Raw genomic sequence first — 22,791 nt, forward strand, 5'->3', positions numbered from 1 at the left:
GTAGCTCCCTATTTCAAGTATAGATTTCTCTCTGGTCTTTACCTGTTTTGTGTTGGGTCTCATGAGTCCTCTCTTGCACATGCATACTTAAGCTGATAAAAGGATTTCGGCAGAACTTATATCCACAATTTGAGTCTCTCTCCTTCTATAATTCTCTTGCTGCTAGTATTTCCCTCTTTAAACTTCCAGTTGATTTTCCAGCCCTGAAAGGTACCTTGAGCCAATAAGGCTGTGCTTCTCCCCTGTTTCTTTAAGCCATAGTCATGGGGGTTAGGAAATGGCTTCAGACCAGAAAGTCACAAACTAACTCTTACCCCTTGCAGTTGCAGTGTTTTTCCTTCTCTGATTTTGTGCACTTTCCAGTGTCTATAACAAGTTTTTTTAATCAATTTTTATAATTGTTACCTGCAATAAGATTCATTTGACCACTTCACTCCTTCACAATTACCAGAAGCCTCTGTTTTATATTTTTAAATTATATCAATATTATTATAAGAGCTTCCTTGTCATGAAACCCACATATGAGAAAAGTTTCCAAATAAAAAGGAGAAGCTCCAACTCTACCACAATTTTTTTCTGTCAAATGTTCTTAATATGAATATCTTAGCCACTGTATTCCTCAGGATAGATAGAAGCATAATCAAGCTCATATGTACTGTCAAAAAAACTGACCTTTTGGGAGGTACCAGCTTTACTAAAATATAATTCACATACCACATAATTCACAATGCAAAGTAGTAACCACTGTACGATCACGGCCACATACCACATAATTCACACGTGTAAATTGTACTGTTCAATATTTTTAGTATATACACAGAGTTTTGCAATCATTATAATAATCAATTTTAGGACTTTTTCATCACCCTCAAGAAGAAGTCCCTATACCCTTTAGCTATGACCCTTTTACCCCCTAGTCCCCACAGACCTAGGCAACCACAGATCTACTGCCTATTCTGGACATTTTGTATCAGTTGAATCATATAATGTATGTTCTTTCAAGACTAGATTCTTTCACTGAGCATAATGTTTTCAAAGTTCATCCATATTGTAGCTTCATTCCTTTTTATGGCCAAATAATATTCCATAGTATGGATATACCATATTTTGTTCATTCATTCATAATTTTTTAATTGGGTTGTGTGTCTTTTTTTATTATTGAACTGTAAGATTTCTTTATATAGTCCAGATACAAGTCCCTTATCAGATATGTGATTCACAAATATTTTCTTCCATTCTTTTTTTTAAAATTTATTTATTTTATTTGTTTTTGGCCGTGTTGTGTCTTCATTGCCGCGCATAGGCTTTCTCTAGTTGCGGCGAGCGGGGGCTACTCTTCATTGCAGTACGCGGGCTTCTCATTGCAGTGGCTTCTCTTGTTGTGGAGCACGGGCTCTAGGTGCACGAGCTCAGTAGTTGTGGCCCACGGGCTTAGTTGCTCCGCGGCATGTGGGATCTTCCCAGACCAGGGGTTGAACCTGTGTTCCCTGCATTGGCAGACGGATTCTTAACCACTGTGCCACCAGGGAAGTCCCTTTCTTCCATTCTTGTGGGTGTCTTTTCGCTGTTTTGATAGTATCCTTTGAAGCATAAAAGCTTTTACTTTTTATCAAGTACAACTTATCTATTTTTTTCCTTTTTTGCTAATGCATGTCGTGTGATATCTAAGAAACCAGTGACAAATCCAAGATCACGAAGATTTACTCCTATGTTTTCTTCTAAGAGTTTTATAGTTTTAGCTGTTACGTTTAGGTCTTTGATCCATTTCAAATTAATTCTTGTATGTCGGGTGCGGCAGGGGTCCGACTTCATTCTTTTGCATGTTGACATTCAGTTGTCCCACACCATTTGCTGAAGAGACTATTTTTCCCTCATTGAGTTGTTTTGGTATTCTTGTTGAAAATCAACGGACTGTAAATATGAGGGTTTATCTCTGGATTCTCAGTTCCATTCCATTTATCTATCTGTTTATCCTTATGCCAGTGCCTTACTGTCTTGATTATTTTTGCATTGTCAACAGTTTTGAAATCAGAAAGTGTGAGGCCTCCAACTTTGTTCTTCTTTTTCAACATTATTTTAGCTATTCTGGATCCCTTGAACTTCCATATGAGTTTTAGGACTACCTTGTCAATTTCTACAAAGAAGCCAGCTGGAATTCTGATACAGATTGGATTGAACCTATAGATCAGTTGGGGAAGTACTGCCATCTTAATGACAGTTAAGTCCTCCAGTCCATGGATATAAGATGTCTTTCTATTTATTTACACTTGGTTTAATTTCTTTCAATAATGTTTTGTAGTCTTAAGAATATAAAGTTTGCATCCCTTTTGTTAAATTTATTCCTACATATTTTAATCTTTTTATGCTATTATAAATGAAACTGTTTTCCTAATTTCATTTTCAGCTTGCTCATTGCTGTTGTATAGAAATACAATTGATTTTTGCATATTAATTCTGTATCCTCCAACTTTGCCACACTTGTTTATTAGTTCTAATAGCTTTTAGTGGATTCCTTAGGATTTTCTATATATTAAACCATGTCATCTGCAAATTAGAGAGTTTTACTCCTTCCTTTATAATTTAAATGCCTTTAATTTCATTGTCTTGTCTATTTGCCCTGGCTAGAACTCCAGTAAAATGTTGAATAGAAGTAGTGAGAGTAAACATTCTCGTCTTTTTCCTCACCTCAGGGGGGAAATCTCAGTGGCGTACAACCTTTATTTTTTGCTCATGTTACATGTAAGCTATGGGCTATTGGAGGGTCATTGCAACTGTGCTCAGTTCTTCTTAGCTTTACTTTGTAGACATAGATGTCTTCTCATTCTAGGACCCAACCTGAGGCCTTACCTGGACTATACTATTCTCTTGGCAGAGGGCAAAAACAAGAGGCTGAGCCAAACCACATAATCACCTTAAACCTCTACTTGGATGTGACATGTGTCATATCCATTCACACTCTATTGCCAAAGCATGTCAGTGGAACTCAAAGTCAAACCTATACTCCTCCCACAAGAGGCATGGCAAGTCACCTGGCAAAGGGTAAGGATACACAGTCCTCTTACAGGAAAGGTGGGGAGTAAATAACTGTGAACAGTAATATCACCTACCCTATTGAGTCTATATTTAATTTTCATCATCTCTAAGAATTACGAAAATGATTAACTAAGCAATAAGTTCAATTAATATCTTGACACAAAAACACAATGAGGCCAGCTATTTTTTGTGACCAAGACCATTCTTTAGAAATTGTCCAAGGTCACAGAGAATACTATATAGGAAAAGTTATCTAAAACTTCAAAATAAGGAAAAATGATGATTGCATGACCTGTTAAATATCATGGCAGCACATTTTCTAATAAGCCTTTTAGTCACCTGACTCTCTCAAGGTTTGTAACTTAAACTATCTACAACTGATTAGAGTCCAGAGAATTTTAGTCTTATAAGGTTAGAGGTTAACTTGCAGAAAACTTCTAAGAAGTGATTCACTTTTTGGAGGCTGCTTGGTTCAGTGAAAAAACTCAAATTTTTCAGTTTATTGCACTATAAAACATTAGCCAATTTTGAATCTAACTTATTTTATTTTGGCATTGTTTTCCCAACTGACTAGATGAATCCCTGTTTTTCAAATGTTCTTTGAACAAGTATTCTTGTATATCAGCTGATTCTCTCATTACTTGGCTGGAACAAAACATTGACATGTGCTACCAAACTACTTTGTCTGAGACTTGTGCTTTTATAGATATCACCTAGGCCAAGCAATTTCCCCTGAACCTCTCTCCTTCCAACCTCTCACCTATCTTCTGTGCTCCCACAGCACCCTGTACTTTTCCTATCAAAGCACTATTCACATTGCATAGGAATTGCCTATTGATTTATCTTCCTCCCTTCCCAGACTGTGAGCACCTTGGCATAGATCTTGCCTTGCTCAGATCCCCAGGGCCAAGTACAGTGTCTCCCACATCCCATAGCATCAATCAACATTTGTAGAATGAATGATTGGTCTGTGATGGTAGCAAGTTGATGACAAATAATTAAAATGAATGAATGAAGCAAGAAAAATTGGTCTTCATAATTCCAAAAGACACATGCACCCCAGTGTTCATTGCAGCACTATTTACAATAGCCAGGTCATGGAAGCAACCTAAATCCCCGACAGATGAATGGATAAAGAAGATGTGGTACATATATACAATGGAATATTACTCAGCCATAAAAAGGAACAAAACTGGGTCATTTGTAGAGACGTGGATGGACCTAGAGACTGTCATACAGAATGAAGTTAAGTCAGAAAAAGAAAAACAAATATCATATATTAACTCATATATGTGGAACCTAGAAAAATGGTACAGATGAACTGGTTTGCAGGGTAGAAATAGAGACACAGATGTAGAGAACAAACGTATGGACACCAAGGGGGGAAAGCGGCGGTGGGGTGTGTGTGTGTGTGTGATGAATTGCGAGATGATTGGGATTGACACGTATACACTGATGTGTATAAAATAGATAACTAATAAGAACCTGCTGTATAAAAAATAAATAAATAAAATAAAATTCAAATCAAAAAACAAAAAGAAAAATTGGTCTTTAGAATTCAGGGGAAGATATCACAATAGACATAATAGCTATGGGAGAAAATTAAAGAGAGAAAATATAGCTGGTCCTCATTTTCAGAAAGGCCAATATATGAAATTCAAATTTAGGATACAAGAGTACACATTCATTTTCCTAAAGCTTCTTTGTTTCATGAAATAATTCACTACAGTTCCCTGAAACAACAGGATCTCCTTCTGTGTTTAAGTACCTCTTATTAATTATCTGACTGAGTTAGCTTTAGAATCTGTTGACAAATGCAGATCAGAAGTGAAAATGTGAGTCAATGAGAAAATTATTTGATTTATGCATGTGTTTGCTCTAGAGCACTTTACAGGAACATATTTATTGTGTAAAGTGAACCAGGAGTACCCAGGATAATGAAAAAGTTTAGTTTACAGGCCAGTAGCTCTCTACCTCTAAAGGCCTTTGGATAAAAAAAAAGAGGGGGTGAATGAATGTGCTTTTATGCTTCATTTTAGCACCTTTAATGTTTGCCATCTTACTTTACTATCTCCCTGGTGAAGCCCTCCCTCCCCTTCTAAAACAAAGTATCCTCCCATTCTTCCTCAAAAGAGGACATATTGTTAATAATGCTAACATTTAACTAAGCTACACTAATTAGAATTTTAATGGAAATTTGTTTATCACTTCAATTTTTTAATATTTATTTATTTTGGCTGTGCCAGGTCTTAGTTGTGGCATGCAGGATCTTTTAGCTGCGGCATGTGGGCTTCTTAGTTGTGGCATGCGGGCTTCTTAGTTGTGGCATGTGGAATCTTAGTTGCGGCACGCATGCGGGATCTAGTTCCCTGACCAGGGATCGAACCTGGGCCCCCTGCATTGGCAGCACGGAGTCTTACCCACTGGACCACCAGGAAAGTCCCTATCACTTTAAGTTTAGCATGTGTCTCTGTTAAGCCATTCAGTATGTTCTCCAAATGCGGTAGGTAAGTGAAAGTTTTGTTAACTGAACTGTGGTTTTAAAATGTCCTAAGGAAGCTTTCTGACTAAATATAAAAGCAAATCACTTATTTCATACCTCAGCAACTTTAATGATTCACCAAGGCAGAGAATGCATGTTGGACATATATTTCTTACTTTGAGAAAGAGTTTACACTCTATTTGGACTGGTAGGCAGTCAGAATTTCCCTGGACATATCCCACAGGGAACAGTGAGATGTGACTCCTGAAAAATTCCTAATGACTTCATCTCTCAACATACTAGCTCTAAAATGACTGGGAGTATGACTGCATGAAAAGTCCCTCTGGCTTATATCTTCTATCACCCATAATGTTCTTTCTTCAAAGGTTAGCCTATTCTTGTTCCTAGGACATTAGACATCTACCTTTTATGTCTGCCAACAGAAATGAACAATTAAAGAGACCCTGGGAAAATGTGCCATGTAAATTGCCTCCATGCGTATTATTTCAATTATAAAGAGAAAAAGATGTGTTTGAAAAAATTTGCACTCCAATATTTTTTTTTAAGTTGCTCTAAACTAAACTAATATCCTTCCCAAAATAATGGCCACTTCCACCAAAATAAAAATAACCAGAAAGAGAATTTTCTTTAGCCAACTCATTGTCTGTCAAAAATAATTATATCAACCTTGAAAAGAAAAAACACTGCTATTTATTAAGAGGTATAGAAAAGGAGTGGCACCCACTGTTATATAGAGACCAATCTAGAAATTCATTTACTCAGGCTCCCTGGTGAAAAAAAGCATGGATGAATTAGCCTACCAGTCATCTCTAATTTATCAATGGGTTGCGCTCCAAAATTTATCTGTAAGTCAACAGTTTGAAACTCAGAACATATTTTCTCATAAGAACAAAGGGTAGTTAGGGTCTCAGACCAGCTCACGAAAGCCTACAGATTGTAAATCTACCTCAACCATGGAACTGCTGGTATCAGTCTGCAGGCTGGATCCTGATAACAATAGGCCACAGTACAGGAGGGAAGAATAAAAGGATCTCCTTTTCCCTTCCTGTTGCAGAGCAAATTAAAGAAAACTTAGGTATAATACCATCTGTTCCCCTAATAATCCTGCCCAATGTCTTTAACCTCTCTTAAACCCCTCAAGGCTAACACAACCCCTAGTTTCATGCTTGTTGAGGTAGAGGACAGCAGGCTGAGCATCAGATAGTAGGGACTCAGCTATGATTTCTTGTATGTGAGATATGGACACCAACTCTAGAAAAACTGGGATACAGAGAAAGGACTCTGTTCATGGATGTTGGGTCCATAGGTGGGACTAGCCATAAGGGGCAAGATGGCTAGTCAACTATTGCAAGAATCAAAAAGTTAAATATCAGTTGTGACATAATCCTACAATGAAACTGGAGGAAACAAGCAAATACAAAACCCAGAAGCTTAACTTCACAAATCAGCCCAAGGTAAAACCACCAAGTGGGCCAGGTCCTTTTTGGCAACTTTCCCACCTCTCCTTTCACCTTCAAGTAGCCATCTGAGTTGCCTACTGTGGCACTCTCCCAAGATCAGGCCACGTCCCTTTCTCTGACTTTTGCCTAGGTAGACTCTCTCAGTGCTTTCCTAGGGAATATGGGAGCATGATGCGCTACCACCGGAAATCATTTGTGCTTCAGTGCTAGTGAGAGAGTTGATTGCCTCCTCCCACAATGCCTTAGCTTAATGAATATGCACAACTCCAGAAGTGCTTGTAAAGTGCTAACTGTGAGAATTTCATACACCACAGCTATCCAGTAAGGTGGATATTTTGGAACCAGGGCCTTTCAGTGTCCACTTAAACTATACCTATAGACAACTACCTACCTCACCCATATATGTACATACCAGGCCTAGAACCAAAAACCTCTGGAGAGTTGATATCCCCAGGAAATCTCCATCCTCTGATTTTAAAAACAACCATTTATTGAGCTCTATATAAATATGGGCCAAGCACCGCTGTATAAATTATCTCACTTAATCCTTAGGACTACCTTATGAAATGGTTGTCATTATTAGCCTCACTTTACCAATAAGGAAAAAGAGGCACAATCTATCTAAAAAAAAAGGCAGGGAAAAAGTAAAAAAGGAAGAGACAACGGGACAAATAGAAGACAAATAGCAAGATGTCAGATTTAAATTTAGCCATTCAATAATGACATTAAATGTATTGTCTAGACACCCCAATTAAAAGGCAGAGATTGCAAAATTGGATTTAAAAACAAGAAAATCCATTTTAAATATAAAGGAAAAGGATGGAAAAAATATACCATGCAAAGGCAATCAAAAGAAAGCTTGAGAAGCTATATTAATATTAAAGTAGATTTTAGAATGAGGAATAGTATCAGGGGTAAAGAAGAATACTTCGTTTTGATAAAGGGGTCAATTCACCAAGAATATATAATCCTAAATGAGCATGCACCTAATCACAAAGGTTCAAAATACTTGAAGCAAAAACTGACAAACTAAAAGAAGAAATAATTATCACAATTAAATTTGTAAATTTCAAAACACCTCTCTCAGTAATCGACAGACCAAGCAGACAGAAAATCAGCAAGGATACAGAAGATTTGGAACGCCACCAACCAACCTGACCTAATTGGCATTTATAGAACACTGCGTCCGACTAAAACAGAATACACATTCTTTTCAAGTGCATGTGGAATATTCACCATGGTAGGCCAGCTGCTGTGTCATAAAACAAGTCTCAGTAAATTTAAGAGGATTTAAATAATTCAAAGTAAGTTCTTTGACCACAGCACAACTAAACTATATATCAATAACAGAAGGATATCTGGAAATACTGCAAATATTTGGAAATTAAGCAACAAACTTCTAAATACCACATGGGTCAAAGAATAAATCACAAGGGAAGTTGGAAAATATTTTGAGCTGAATGAAAATGAAAATACCACACAGCAAATTTGTGAGATGCAGCTAGAGCAGGGGTTAGAGAGAAATTTATAGCATTGAATTATTAAATGTTTATATGACCCCCCACTCACCAACATCAGAATATTATGCAAGGAAAAGTAAAGAACAGAGGACAAAACCCAGCTCTGAATGCAACTCCAATCATAGAAAAGTGAACCACTGCAAATAAGAGTCAAAGGAGAAGGTTTAAGTGGTATCAAAAGTAGGTCTGAACTCCAAACTGCTTACCTTGGTAGTAGATGCTTGCTGACGATTCACATCTAGGCTAATAAGAGGTTAGATCCAGCAAGGTCAGTGAAGGTAGGCTGGGGAAGGCAGGGGAGTCAGAGTGAACCAGAGCAGCATGTGCTAGCAGAGTTGAACTCTGATCCCAGGACAGAGGCTGTTACTCTTTATTTTAAAATATTTCTTGCTAAGGATGGGTTTTCCCTGAGGCCTAATACACTTATCTCCCCCAGAAATAGCCTCTGGATGGGTTCTGTCCCTAATTGACGGAAGATTAAAGTTGCTGGGATTGCAAGCTCGTTAAACTCTGTTAATTCCCAGATATCATCCCCATATTATAATCACCTGAGGGACTGTTTTTAAAAACTACTCCAGGCCTGCATCCCCAAGAGAATCTGATTCAGTATATTTGGAGTGGGGGGTGGAGCCTAATGTTTTTGATTAATTCTGATTCTGATGATTCCCACTTTGCACACTGGCATAAATATTACCACTAATAACAATTGCTAACAGTTACTGAGTACCTGCCATGTACTAGGTCCTCTTTACACGCTTTACATGTATTGTGAGATTTAATTCATGAACAAAAGGGCATTGTGAAGACCAGGTGAGGAAGTGTAAGTGGAGCTCACCCCACTCAGAGGAAACAGACAAGGAAAATCATCTTGACCTCGAGGCAGTAATTTTTCAATGATCTGTAAATATACAAAAAATATGATTAACACGGATTAAGGTGATAGAAGGATTGGTGACGTCAGGCTTAGTCATGAAAAAAGACTGAAAAAGTCTTGAGGCAACATGGAATAGTATACAGAGGTATGATCCAATCCTGAGCTAGTATGATAACAGGTTGGCTTCAAGGATTCTGCGCTCTACCAAAATTGGTCTGAATTCTCAACCTGTTCAACATTCTCTCTCCTCCAGTGCCAAATTAGGATTAAACCAGATCCAAAAAGACCTACACCCTCTAGATCTGAGTAGAAATAGGTTGGCTTCCTGAACATCTAAATCCTTCATGAAGTCTTCCCAGATCAACCTGTTGAGAACAAAACTTCCCAAATCACACATAGTCTGAGGTCATTCTTACTCTGAGTACTCACCATCATCTTAAAATGTAACTGGACCTCAGATGGCATGTGGTATGAATACCTTACTCATTTTACATCTCATTTCTTGCTTGTATATCTTGTAAGCATGATCTTTTGTCTGTATTATTGATGTCTTGGATCAGTTGTCCTGGAAAGCACAAAAGGTGCCTGCATAATAGTACCTGGCAGTGGTATACCTAATTACAATTCATAAATGTTCTTTGATGATAATATATGTAACCCTAGAAGATACACACTGCATTGAAATAAGGATCCTGAAAGCCTTGAATATAGTACAATAATACCATTCTGGTTAAAATTTTGTGAGGACAGGGGAATAGCTCTTTATCAGTCTGATACTCAAGTCCAAGGACATCTGTCATCTGACAAAAACCAGACATTGTCTAAGTTAGAGTTTAAGTACCAGATCATTTTCTAGCTCCTATCCCTGAAAGGAAGGCTATTTCCCATTTGCAATGATGCATTTCTCAAGTTTATGTGCTCTGTGCTCAATCAAAACCTTCTCCTTTCCTTCTTCCTCCATTATACACCTCCATTTAACACCACATCAAAGGAATTAAGCTTTGTTAGCCTGACCCATGTAGAAATGGTCATTATAGCTTAAAACAGAACCTAAGAATCAGAAACAAAGAGCAATTCTTCTTACATTAATGTGTATCTTCTCAGGTTGCCACACACTTCCTTTAGTCACTATTTCCAATACCTCTCCTATTGTTATTCTCAATTATCACGTCAATTTGTGTTTATAACTACAATAAAATCTGTATTCAATTAGCATGAATTAGCATCTTTTAAAGAAGTCATTCTTTTATTCTCAACTTTACACCAAATAAAATCTCTTTGGCCCTGACAGGATACCTAGAAATGTTATTAAAAATTTCAATTAAAAAAATTAAACATTTAAACTTGCTTCTGATAAGTAATAAGATAGAATATATTATGTGATAAGATAGAATATTATAATATTGTAATATTATAAGCTTCATTCTACCTAAGAGGCAACCTTTAGAGATCAGTATCCACAAAAATGTAAAAAAAAAAAAAAAATCAAAGGCCAGGCACAGCTTTTAAACTAATGAGATCTTATGTTGCTGGGATCATGGAAACCAAACAATGATCACATGAGTTTTCTGATCTTTACAAACATGCTTATAAAAAGTAAGGCCATCATAAATCCCAGTTTAAGAACCTGGTCCCAAATATTCAAAAATGTTTTCCTGGACTAAACCAAAGCATCAGAGACCTGGGTGCCTGAGATACATATTTTGGTGTCATTGTAGAGATATCCTTAACTTGAATGAGCTGAGGTGTTGGCCATCAGCTAACATTCAGGGCCATTACAAGATATTGATACATCCCTTTGTTTTATTTACTGAAAAGACAGGACCACTTCTTCATGAGAATGCAAAGGAGAAGTTTCTTTAGGCTTCACTGCCAGACAATGTTATTCTCCATCACGACTGGCTTTTTATTTACGGACAGTGTAATTCCTGTAACTGACCACATTACCTTCTCTGTGTGGCCTGACAGGTTTTCAGAGCCAATTCATGACTAAAGTGTACACAACATTTGGGGGTATTGGCCTCACTTGGGGTATTAGTTTCACTCAGAAATCAAATTTTCTTGTTTACTTTTTTTTTTCTTTAACATTTTGAAGAGTGTAGTCCATGTATATTTTTATATTTTTTAACATCATTATTGCAGTATAATTGCTTTACAACGGTGTGTTAGCTTCTGATTTATAACAAAGTGAATCAGCTCTACATATACATATATCCCCATATCTCCTCCCTCTTGCATCTCCCTCCCACCCTCCCTATGCCACCCCTCTGGTGGTCATAAAGCACCGAGCTGATATCCCTGTGCTATGTGGCTGCTTCCCACTAGCTATCTATTTTACATTTGGTAGTGTATATATGTCCATGCCACTCTCTCACTTCGTCCCAGCTTACCCTTCCCCCTCCCCGTGTCCACAAGTCCATTCTCTATGTCTGCATCTTTATTCCTGTCCTGCCCCTAGGTTCTTCAGACGATTTTTTTTTTTTAGATTCCATATATATGTGTTACCATACAGTATTTGTTTTTCTCTTTCTGACTTACTTCACTCTGTATGACAGACTCTAGGTCCATCCACCTCACTACAAATAAATCAATTTCATTTCTTTTTATGGCTGAGTAATATTCCATTGTATATATGTGCAACATCTTCTTTATCCATTCCTCTGTTGATGGACACTTAGGTTGCTTCCATGTCCTGGCTATTGTAAATAGAGCTGCAATGAACATTGTGGTACATGACTCTTTTTGAATTATGGTTTTCTCAGGGTATATGCCCAGTAGCGGGATTGCTGGGTCGTATGGTAGTACTATTTTTAGTATTTTAAGGAAACTCCATACTGTTCTCCATAGTGGCTGTATCAATTTACATTCCCACCAACAGTGCAAGAGGGTTCCCTTTTCTCCACACCCTCTCCAGCATTTACTGTTTGTAGACTCTTTGATAATGGCCATTCTGACTGGTGTGAGGTGATACCTCATTGTAGTTTTGATTTGCATTTCTCTAATGATTAGTGATGTTGAGCATCCTTTCATGTGTTTCTTGGCAATCTGTCTATCTTCTTTGGAGAATTGTCTATTTAGGTCTTCTGCCCATTTTTGGATTGGGTTGTTTGTTTTTTTTGATATTGAGCTGCATGAGCTGCTTGTAAATTTTGGAGATTAATCCTTTGTCAGTTGCTTCATTTGCAAATATGTTCTCCCATTCTGAAGGTTGTCTTTTCATCTTGTTTATGGTTTCCCTTGCTGTGCAAAGGCTTTTAAGTTTCATTAGGTCCCATTTGTTTATGTTTTTTTTTATTTCCATTTCTCTAGGAGGTGGGTCAAAAAGGATCTTGCTGTGATTTATGTCATAGAGTGTTCTGCCTATGTTTTCCTCTAAGAGTTTGATAGTGTCTGGCCTTACATTTAGGTCTTTAATCCATTTTGAGTTTATTTTTGTGTATGCTGTTAGGGAGTGTTCTAATTTCATTCTTTAACATGTAGCTGTCCAGTTTTCCCAGCACCACTTATTGAAGAGACTGTCTTTTCTCCATTGTTTATTCTTGCCTCCTTTATTAAAAATAAGGTGACCATATGTGAGTGGGTGTATCTCTGGGCTTTCTATCCTGTTCCATTGATCTACATCTCTGTTTTTGTGCCAGTACCATACTGTCTTGATTACTGTAGCTTTGTAGTATAGTCTGAAGTCAGGGAGCCTGATTCCTCCAGCTCTGTTTTTCTTTCTCAAGATTTCTTTGGCTATTCGGGGTCTTTTGTGTTTCCATACAAATTGTGAAATTTTTTGTTCTAGTTCTGTGAAAAATGACATTGGTAGTTTGGTAGGGATTGCATTGAATCTGTAGATTGCTTTGGGTAGTATAGTCATTTCACAATGTTGATTCTTCCAATCCAAGAACATGGTATATCTCTCCACCTGTTTGTATCATCTTTAATTTCTTTCATCAGTGTCTTACAGTTTTCTGCATACAGGTCTTTTGTCTCCTTAGGTAGGTTTATTCTAATATATTTTATTCCTTATGTTGCAATGGCAAATGGGAGTGTTTCCTTAATTTCTCTTTCAGACTTTTCATCATTAGTGTATAAGAATGCAAGAGATTTCTGTGCATTAATTTTGTATCCTGCTACTTTACCAAATTCATTGATTAGCTCTAGTAGTTTTCTGGTAGAGTCTTTAGGATTCTCTATGTACAGTATCATGTCATCTGCAAACAGTGACAGCTTTTCTTCTTCTTTTCTGATTTGGATTCATTTTATTTCTTTTCCTTCTCTGACTGCTATAGCTAAAACTTCCAAAACTATGTTGAACAATAGTGGTGAGAGTGGGCAACCTTGTCTTGTTCCTGATCTTAGAGGAAATGGTTTCAGTTTTTCACCTTTGAGAATGATGTTGGCTGTGGGTTTGTCATATATGGCCTTTATTATGTTGAGGTAAGTTCCCTCTATGCCTACTTTCTGGAGGGTTTTTATCATAAATGGGTGTTGAATTTTGTTGAAAGCTTTTTCTGCATCTATTGAGATGATCATATGGTTTTTATCCTTCAATTTGTTAATATGGTGTATCACATTGATTGATTTGCATATATTGAAGAATCCTTGCATTCCTGGAATAAACCCCACTTGATCATAGTGTATGATACTTTTAATGTGCTGTTGGATTCTGCTTGCTAGTATTTTGTTGAGTATTTTTGCATCTATGTTCATCAGTGATATTGGCCTGTAGTTTTCTTTCTTTGTGACACCTTTGTCTGGTTTTGGTATCAGGGTGATGGTGGCCTCATAGACTGAGTTTGGGAGTGTTCCTCCCTCTGCAATATTTTGGAAGAGTTTGAGAAAGATAGGTGTTAGCTCTTCTCTAAATGTTTGATAGAATTCGCCTGTGAAGCCATCTGGTCCTGGGCTTTTGTTTGTTGGAAGATTTTTAATCACAGTCTCAGTTTCAGTGCTTGTGATTGGTCTGTTGATATTTTCTTTTTTCTTCCCGGTTCAGTCTCAGTAGGTTGTACTTTTCTAAGAATTTGTCCATTTCTTCCAGGTTGTCCATTTTATTGGCATATAGTTGCTTGTAGTAGTCTTTCATGATCCTTTGTATTTCTGCAGTGTCAGTTGTCACTTCTCCTTTTTCTTTTCTAATTCTAATGATTTGAGTCTTCTCCCTTTTCTTCTTGATGAGTCTGGCTAATGGTTTTTCAATCTTGTTTATCTTCTCAAAAAAACAGCTTTTAGTTTCACTGTTTTTTGCTATTGTTTCCTTCATTCCTTTTTCATTTATTTCTGATCTGATCTTTGTGATTTCTTTCCTTCTGCTAACTTTAGGGGTTTTTGTTCCTCTTTCTCTAATTGCTTTAGGTGTAAGGTTAGGTTGTTTATTTGAGATGTTTCTTATTTCTTGAGGTAGGCTTGTATTGCTATAAACTTCCCTCTTAGAACTGCTTTTGCTGCCTCCCATAGATTTTTGGTTGTCGTGTTTTCATTGTCATTTGTTTCTAGGTATTTTTTGATTTCCTCTTTGATTTCTTCAGTGACCTCTTAGTTATTTAGTTATTTAGTAGCATATTGTTTAGCTGCATGTGTTTGTATTTTTTACAGATTTTTCCCTGTAATTGATATCTAGTCTCATAGTGTTGTGGTCGGAAAAGATACTTGATATGATTTCAATTTTCTTAAATTTACCAAGGCTTGATTTGTGACCCAAATATGATCTATCCTGGAGAATGTTCCATGAGCACTTGAGAAAAATGTGTATTCTGTTGTTTTTGGGTGGAATGTCCTATAAATATCAATTAAGTCCATCTTGTTTAATGTATCACTTAAAGCTTGTGTTTCCTTATTTATTTTCATTTTGGATGATCTGTCCATTGGTGAAATTGGGGTGTTAACATCCCCTAATATGATTCTGTTACTGTCAATGGCTTTTCTCATTACTCTGAATTCTTTTTCAAGTAGAATGCCTATTTCCTCTTCACTTGTTTGGTCTGGTGGTTTTTTACCTTCATCTGCTGTGTGTTTCTCTGTCTTCTCATTTTGCTTAACTTACTGTGTTTGGGGTCTCCTTTTCACAGGCTGCAGGTTCTTTGTTCCCATTGTTTTTGGTGTCTGCCCCCAGTGGCTAAGGTTGGTTCAGTGGGTTGGTTAGGCTTCCTGGTGGAGGGGACTGGTGCCTGTGTTCTGGTGGATGAAGCTGGATCTCGTCTTTCTGGGGGGCAGGACTGCATCTGGTGGTGTGTCTTGGGGTGTCTGTGACCTTATTATGATTTTAGGCAGCCTATCTGCTAATGGGTGGGGTTGTGTTCCTGTCTTGATAGATGTTTGGCATAGGGTGCCCAGCACTGGAGCTTGCTGGTCCTTGAGTGGAGCTGGGTCTTGGCGTTGAGGTGGAGATCTCTGGGAGAGCTTTCGCCATTTGATATTACATGGAGCCGGGTGGTCTCTGGTGCACCAATGTCCTGAACTCATCTGCCACCTCAGAGGCACAGGCCTGACACCCAGCCAGAGCACCAAGACCATGTCAGCCACATGGCTCAGAAAAAAAGGGAGGAAAAAAGCAAGCAAGCAAGCAAGCAAGCAAGAAAGCAAGAAAGCAAGAAGAAAGAAAAGAAAGTTATTAAAATAAAAAAATTTTAAATTATTAAAAATTAAAACATAATTTAAGAAAAAAAAGAAAGAAAGAAGAGGGCAACCAAACCAAAAAACAAATCCACCAATGATAGCAAGCACTAAAAACTATAGTAAGAGAAAAAAAACAGACAGAACCCTAGGACAAATTGTAAAAGCAAAGCTATACAGACAAAATCACACAAAGAAGCATACACATACACACTCACAAAAAGAGGAGGAAAAATATATATACCTATATATAAAAAAAAGGAAGAGAGCAACCAAATCAATAAACAAATCTACCAATGATAATAAACTCTAAATACTAAACTAAGGTAAACATAAGACCAGAAACAAATTAGATGCAGAAAGCAAACCCCAGTTCTACAGTTGCTCCCAAAGCCCACTGCCTCAATTTTGGGATGATTTGCTGTCTATTCAGGTATTCCACAGATGCAGTGTGCATCAAGATGATTGTGGAGCTTTAATCTGCTGCTCCTGAGGCTGCTGGGAGAGGTTTCCCTTTCTCTTCTTTGTTCACACAGCCCCTGGGGTTCAGCTTTGGATTTGGACCCACCTCTGCGTGTAGGTCGCCTGAGGGTGTCTGTTCTTCACTCAGACAGGACGGGGTTAAAGGAGCAGCTGCTTCAGGGGCTCTGGCTCACTCAGGCGGGGGGAGGGAGCAGTACGGAGGAGGCGGGGCGAGCCTGCGGCGGCAGAGGCCAACATGACGTTGCAGCAGCCTGAGGCACGCCGTGCGTTCTCCCGGGGAAGTTGTCCCCGGATCACGGGACCCTGGCAGTGGCGGGCTGCACAGGCTCCTGGGAGGGGCGGTGTGGAGAGTGACCTGTGCTTGCACACAGGCTTCTTGGTGGCGGCAGCAGCAGCCTTAGCGTCTCATGCCCGTCTCTGGGGCCCGCGCTGATAACCCCGGCTCACACCCGTCTCTGGAGCTCCTTTAAGCGGCGCTCTGAATCCCCTCTCCTCGCGCACCAGGAAACAAAGAGGCAAGAAAAAGTCTCTTGCCTGTTCGGCAGCTCCAGACCTTTTCCCAGACTCCCTCCTGGCTAGCTGTGGTGCGCCAACCCCAGTCCTCTCCCTGCAATCCGACCTCCGAAGCCCGAGCCTCAGCTCCCAGCCCCGCCCGCCCCAGCGGCTGAGCAGACAAGCCTCTCGGGCTGGTGAGTGCTGGTCGGCGCCGAGCCTCTGTGCGGGAATCTCTCCGCTTTGCCCTCCGCACCCCTGCGGCTGCGCTCTCCTCCGTGGCTCCGAAGCTTCCCCCCTCCGCCACCCGCAGTCTCCGCCCGCGAAGGGGCTTCCTAGTGTGTGGAAACCTTTCCTCCTTCATGGGTCCCTCCCACTGGTGCAGGCCCCGTCCCTATTCTTTTGTCTCTGTTTTTTTCTTTTTTCTTTTGCCCTACCCAGGTATGTGGGGAGTTTCTTGCCTTTTAGGAGGTCTGAGGTCTTCTGCCAGCGTTCAGTAGGTGTTCTGTAGGAGCAGTTCCACGTGTAGATGTATTTCTGATGTATTTGTGGGGAGAAAGGTGATCTCCACATCTTACTCCTCCACCATCCTGAAGGTCTCTCCCCTCCCTCCCATGTTTGTTGTTTGCCTCCATTGACTAGAATGAACTTCCATGAGAGCAGAAAGTTTGTTTTGCTCAAGGCTGTACCTCTGGTGCTTAAGAGGCACTCAAATATTTTTTGATTAAATCTTTTATAGGATTCTCTATAGCAGGTTTTTTGTAAGTAAAATTTTACTGGAATTCAGTCATGCTCATTCATTTACATATCATCTATGGCTGCTTTCACACTATAATGCAGAGCTGAGGAGGTCCGAAAGGGTCCATGTAAGCCCACAAAGTCTCAAATATTTATTCAAAGTCTCAAATATTTACTATCTGGCTCCTTACAGAATGATTGCTGACCCCCAACAGCACTCACTTGTCCTTTATTTCTCAAGTTAAACTGGAAGTGCTCTATGTACAGGAGTTAGGTCTTAATACTCCTGTGTATGTAGAACAGAAAATCTTTAAAATAGCTATTGAATAGATTTTCTTCTTCCGACATAAATTATTTCTGCTCAGTTAAATTCAAAGTTAGCATTTTCCATCCTCAATGCATTTCTAGCAAGGCCAAAAGCAAAGGTTACCTGTGTTCAATAATTTGGGGGAGAGAGAGAAGAGATTCTGATGCTAAGTAGCAGCAAATTTTCACAATCATGAAATCTTTAAAATGTGAATGCAACATAACAACTGGAAAGCTATTCCCTGATATGTTTCTAACAAATGATTTTGAGGTGAACCATCGTTATTTTCTCATTGTAAAAATCATTCTAACAATGTATCATTTTTTTAATGCCAGGCACACTATGGGTGCACAACAGTCATTGAATAGATCACTCTCCCATAAATAATCACTGTGCTCATCAATTTTTGCAAATTATAATTACCTGAAAAGGGGCATCAAGATTTATATCCCTTTGCCAATTCTAAAATATACTCAGAATGTCTCAATCTTTTTAAAAATTAAAGCCTTTATTGTCATTCTCTAAAAAAATAATTAATTTGCATAGGTATCATTGGTTCCAAGGAACTGAAGAATAAATGAATAATTCTAGGCATCATTTCAGCCCACTGTCTACCCCAGGTACAGAGGTAAGCAAATAGGATTTTCTCATATTATTGGATAAGATGTCTGTCATTTGGAAACACTGTAGTCCATGGACTAAGACACAAATAAGAAGAAAGAGCTAGGAATCTTATCTTTGCTAAGTTATTTTGAATAAGCAACAATATACACAATGATATACAATCATTTGAGAAAACTACTGTTTATTTAGAAAAAGGGTTACATGGGTAGAATTCATTAGATAAAAAACCTTTCTTTTAAAAATGTCACTGTGAAACTTTTCCAGATGAAAGTTAAGCAATACAAAGCTCCTGTAGCTGTAGAATTAAAACACAGTTAACTTTCGATCCCCCCGCCCAGATTTTTCTAACATAATTACAAGAAAAAATGGCAAGGGACAAGTGAGTGCTGGTACCTCTTTTTCTTTTTCTTTTTTGGTACCTTTTTTTTTTCAAACAGGTTTTAATGTCATACACATAGTATATAAAATGATTCCTAGGCATTGCATAAGACACTGCTCCCACTTTGTTTTTTTTACTAATATTAAAAACAGGCCAAATAATAAATTAAAACTGAGTTTTTAAATGAGGTAAATTCAAAATGGTTCAACAATTGTTTATTTTCCATTTCAAACAATGAAAAGGAAGCATTTCAAATTGAAAAAAAAAAAAAACTAAACTCAGGCGATATTTAGTTAACCTAAAGTAAAATTCTGTACATATGTAACCTTATTTGCTTGTTGGAAACTGTATGCAGCACATTGTGCTAAAAATATGGAAGTTAACACTTTCAGCCATTTACTGAAAATAAACATGTAGAAACTAAGCAACAAGTTAAATACGATAATGCACAACTCAACAATTTTAAGTTTTCGGCATGGAGCAATAAAGCAGATAACTGAATAATTTAAGGAGATGTAAATAGGCCCTCTTCATTCATAATTCTTGGCAATCTACTCAGGAAAATAAATTTCTGGTCACAGCTGAACAGTTTCATTCCAATCTCATCTGAAAGAAACAAAGTGATTATATTGATAGATAAGGAAGGCAGTGGTGGGGGGGGCAGGGAGGAAGGAGAGGGGATGGATGGAAGGGGGAAGGAGGGACAGATGAAAGGAGGAGGGAGGGAGGGAGGGAAGAAGGGAGGAGAGGAGGAGGAGGAAGGAAGGAAGGAAGGGAGGGAGGGAGGGAGGGAGGAAGGAAGGAAGGAAGATTTAAGAAAATCAATGAGTTCTGTCAATAACAAAGGCTTGAATTAAGTCCCTAAATAAGGATGAAATATTTGTATATTTCTTATTGCCTATTCTCAGAAATCATTAAAGATAGGCACATTATGATGAATTTAAAAAAAACAAACCACAGAACATTTTGTCTGTGAGGGAGGGAAAGGGGGAGTGGGGGGAGGGGAGGGAGGAAAAAATGAAATAGAATTCCACAGGGACAAGCAATAGCTTGTCAAAAGTAAACAGAACACATAACCATGAAAAGGAACCGATTTTACATGATCAACAAAAAAAGAGAAAAATGACATCACATTTTTCACAAGGACATGATTTTAATAGTTACTTATATTAAGATGCAATGTCTGCTAAATTATAAAAATTGCTTTAAAAATATATTGACTTAATTATACTCATTTCCTTTCCTTTATGTATTGACATTTTTCAAATACTGCATATTGAAATAAATTCAAAACATGATCATTACAACATGTGGCAAATAACTTCATATCTGCCTAACATTGTTCTCATTCAAATTTTAATCTAATGCTTAACGCATTAAACTTTATTGATGAAAATACTACATTCACATATTTCATAAAACCAGAGCTAGAAGGGCCTTAAAAAATAATCACACTTGCATGATATGCTGACAAATAATTTACATATCGTTTCTATACAGTATTCTGTTCACACCATGTATAATCTTGACATTACCAATTATAATTATAGATACATTAATGTTGAACTTACAGTTTTAATACTTAAAAATCATTGTTCCTGTTCATCACTGATGAATGGATAAACAAAATGTGGTACACAACCATACAATGGAATAGTATTCAGTTATAAAAAGAAATCAAGTTCTGATACATGCTACAACATGGATGAACCTTGAAAACATGATGCTAAGTGAAAGAAGCCACATATAACAAAAGGCCACATATTGCATGATTTCATTTTTATGAAATGTCCAAAACAGGCAAGTCCATAGAGACAGAAAATACATTAGTTGTTTCCAGGGGCTGCAGGAAGGAGAGAATTGGGGGTGACTGCTAACAGATGCAGGGTCTCTTCTGAGGGTGATGGAGATGTTCTGGAATTACTGGTGATGGGTACAACACAGGGATATACTAAAAACCACTTTTAAATGGCATATTTTATAAGAATTTCATTTCAATTTTTTTAAATGCAAAAAAAGTCAATGTTCCAATAAAGAGAATCACGGTATCAGCATGATCATAATTAGACTAAAAAATGCATTCTCAATCATGAAGATGTCACAATTACTGGGCAAGGGAAATTCTGATGACACATTTAAGGGTACATTAAAGGATAAAACTGCTATTGCTATTAAAACATGTGAAGATGATCTTTCCCAGGAACTGAAATTAAAATTTTTACAAGAAGCCAAAATCCTCAAGCAATATAATCATCCCAATATTGTCAAACTTATCAAAGTTCGCACACAAATACAGCCTATCTACATGATTAAGGAACTGGTTCCAGGAGGTGATTTCCTCTCCTTTCTGAGAAAGAAGGATGAACTAAAACAGTTAGTGAAATTTCATTAGATGCTGCTTCTGGATGGCGAATCTCGAGTAAAAATTGTATACACAGGGACCTTGTTGCAAGAAACTGCCTGGAGGTGAAAATAATGTTCTGAAAATCAGTGACTTTGGAATGTCTCGTCAAGAGGATGGTGGTGTGTATTCATCTTCTGATTTAAAGCAGATTCCCGTTAAATGGACAGCACCAGAAGCTCTTAATTATAGGAGATATCGTTCTGAGAGTGACGCATGGAGCTGTGGCATCCTCCTCTAGGAGACCTTCAGCTTAGGGGCCTGTCCATACCCTGGAATGACAAATCAGCAAGCACAAGAGCAAGTGGAAAGAAGATACTGGATGTCAGTCTCTCAGCAGTAACCAGAACATATTTATAAAATAATGAAGTCTTGGGATTACAAACTTGAAAACCACCCCAAGTTCAGTGAACTTCAGAAAGAACTGCCATCAAGAAGAAAGTCACATAGTGATGAAACAGTACCAAATTCAGACTTCAGGACTGTTATCTTCCAGCAGAGTAATATTTTCTTCTCATTAATAATAAGTTTATATCACCTTACCTGGAATATTCTTCTAAGGTTATTGTTTATTAACTATTTTTTTAAATATGTGCAACTTTAACCACTGTAATAAGAAAGCACAGGTTCTAAATGCAAGAGATCCCTCAAATCTATCTTTTCACACCTAGGACTGTTGATGTTTCTCAAAGGGTTTCTACTTCAGGCTCAGTTCAGAGTTGACTGTCCTCCATCCTAGACACCTCTACTCTCTCGGTGCTATAAACTGCATTGGTAATACCATCTGTGCAGGATACATTCCAACAAAAGGTGGCCTTCCACTATGCTAAGACAAGATTACGTTTGTAAACATCACTTCCTATTGGGAATTATCTGGACAACCTGGGTTTTTTCCTTCTTTGCTTTTTGCCAGAAACAGGCCCTGCTGTATTAGTAAGGTTGTCATTTCCCTCTGTTCCACCATGCCCTCCTCCTTTGTCAGGGCATCAGAAAACTATGCATGAGTTTTCTCAAAAAAAAAAATGCCCTCAAAGAGTAGTACCCTTTCAGAGTTGAGGCAGCTGATTTTAAATGATGTTACTTTATAGACGGCTGTGACAGCAAGAACGAAGTCTGAAACGTTAGGTCTGGGTGAAAGAGCAGCTACACTGGTTATCAAAATAGAGAAGAAAGGCAAATAGAAAATCAGCCTTATTATCAGAGCTATGCCTTTATAAACACACGCACACTTTCTATTTTTATGATCAAATTCACCAAAAAGGTCCTAAGAAATGTTTCAATAGTTCACAGACTCCTCACAAAAGAACCCTCTGGATGGCAACAAAATTTATTTAGAGAAACTATAAAATACAAGCCCAGTGAATTAATAAATTATTC

The 22,791-nt window shown here is 37.9% G+C and overlaps 1 protein-coding gene and 1 pseudogene across 15 annotated transcripts in view; one reads left to right on the plus strand and one right to left on the minus strand.

Moving 5' to 3' along the window:
• Window positions 1–6,927: 6,927 nt before the first annotated feature.
• LOC309620161 (tyrosine-protein kinase Fer pseudogene) lies at window positions 6,928–21,757 on the plus strand (annotated as a pseudogene). The gene is made up of 2 exons: window positions 6,928–6,990; window positions 21,081–21,757. The product of its transcript is annotated as a tyrosine-protein kinase Fer pseudogene (transcript).
• Window positions 18,791–22,791, minus strand: part of THOC2 (THO complex subunit 2) — a 105,751-nt gene continuing 101,750 nt past the window's right edge. For 12 of the 14 annotated variants that reach the window (XM_082376989.1, XM_082376987.1, XM_082376985.1 and 9 more), the window contains one exon: window positions 20,382–21,686. The gene's annotated coding sequence lies outside the window, so the exon portion shown is untranslated. Of the gene's footprint in view, window positions 19,620–20,381; window positions 21,687–22,791 lie in introns of those variants that run through there. The other 2 variants (XM_082376995.1, XM_082376992.1) reach the window with 1 other exon arrangement.

This window comes from Balaenoptera borealis (genome assembly GCF_965194805.1).
Source record: "Balaenoptera borealis genome assembly, chromosome: X".
Classification (NCBI taxonomy): domain Eukaryota; kingdom Metazoa; phylum Chordata; class Mammalia; order Artiodactyla; family Balaenopteridae; genus Balaenoptera; species Balaenoptera borealis.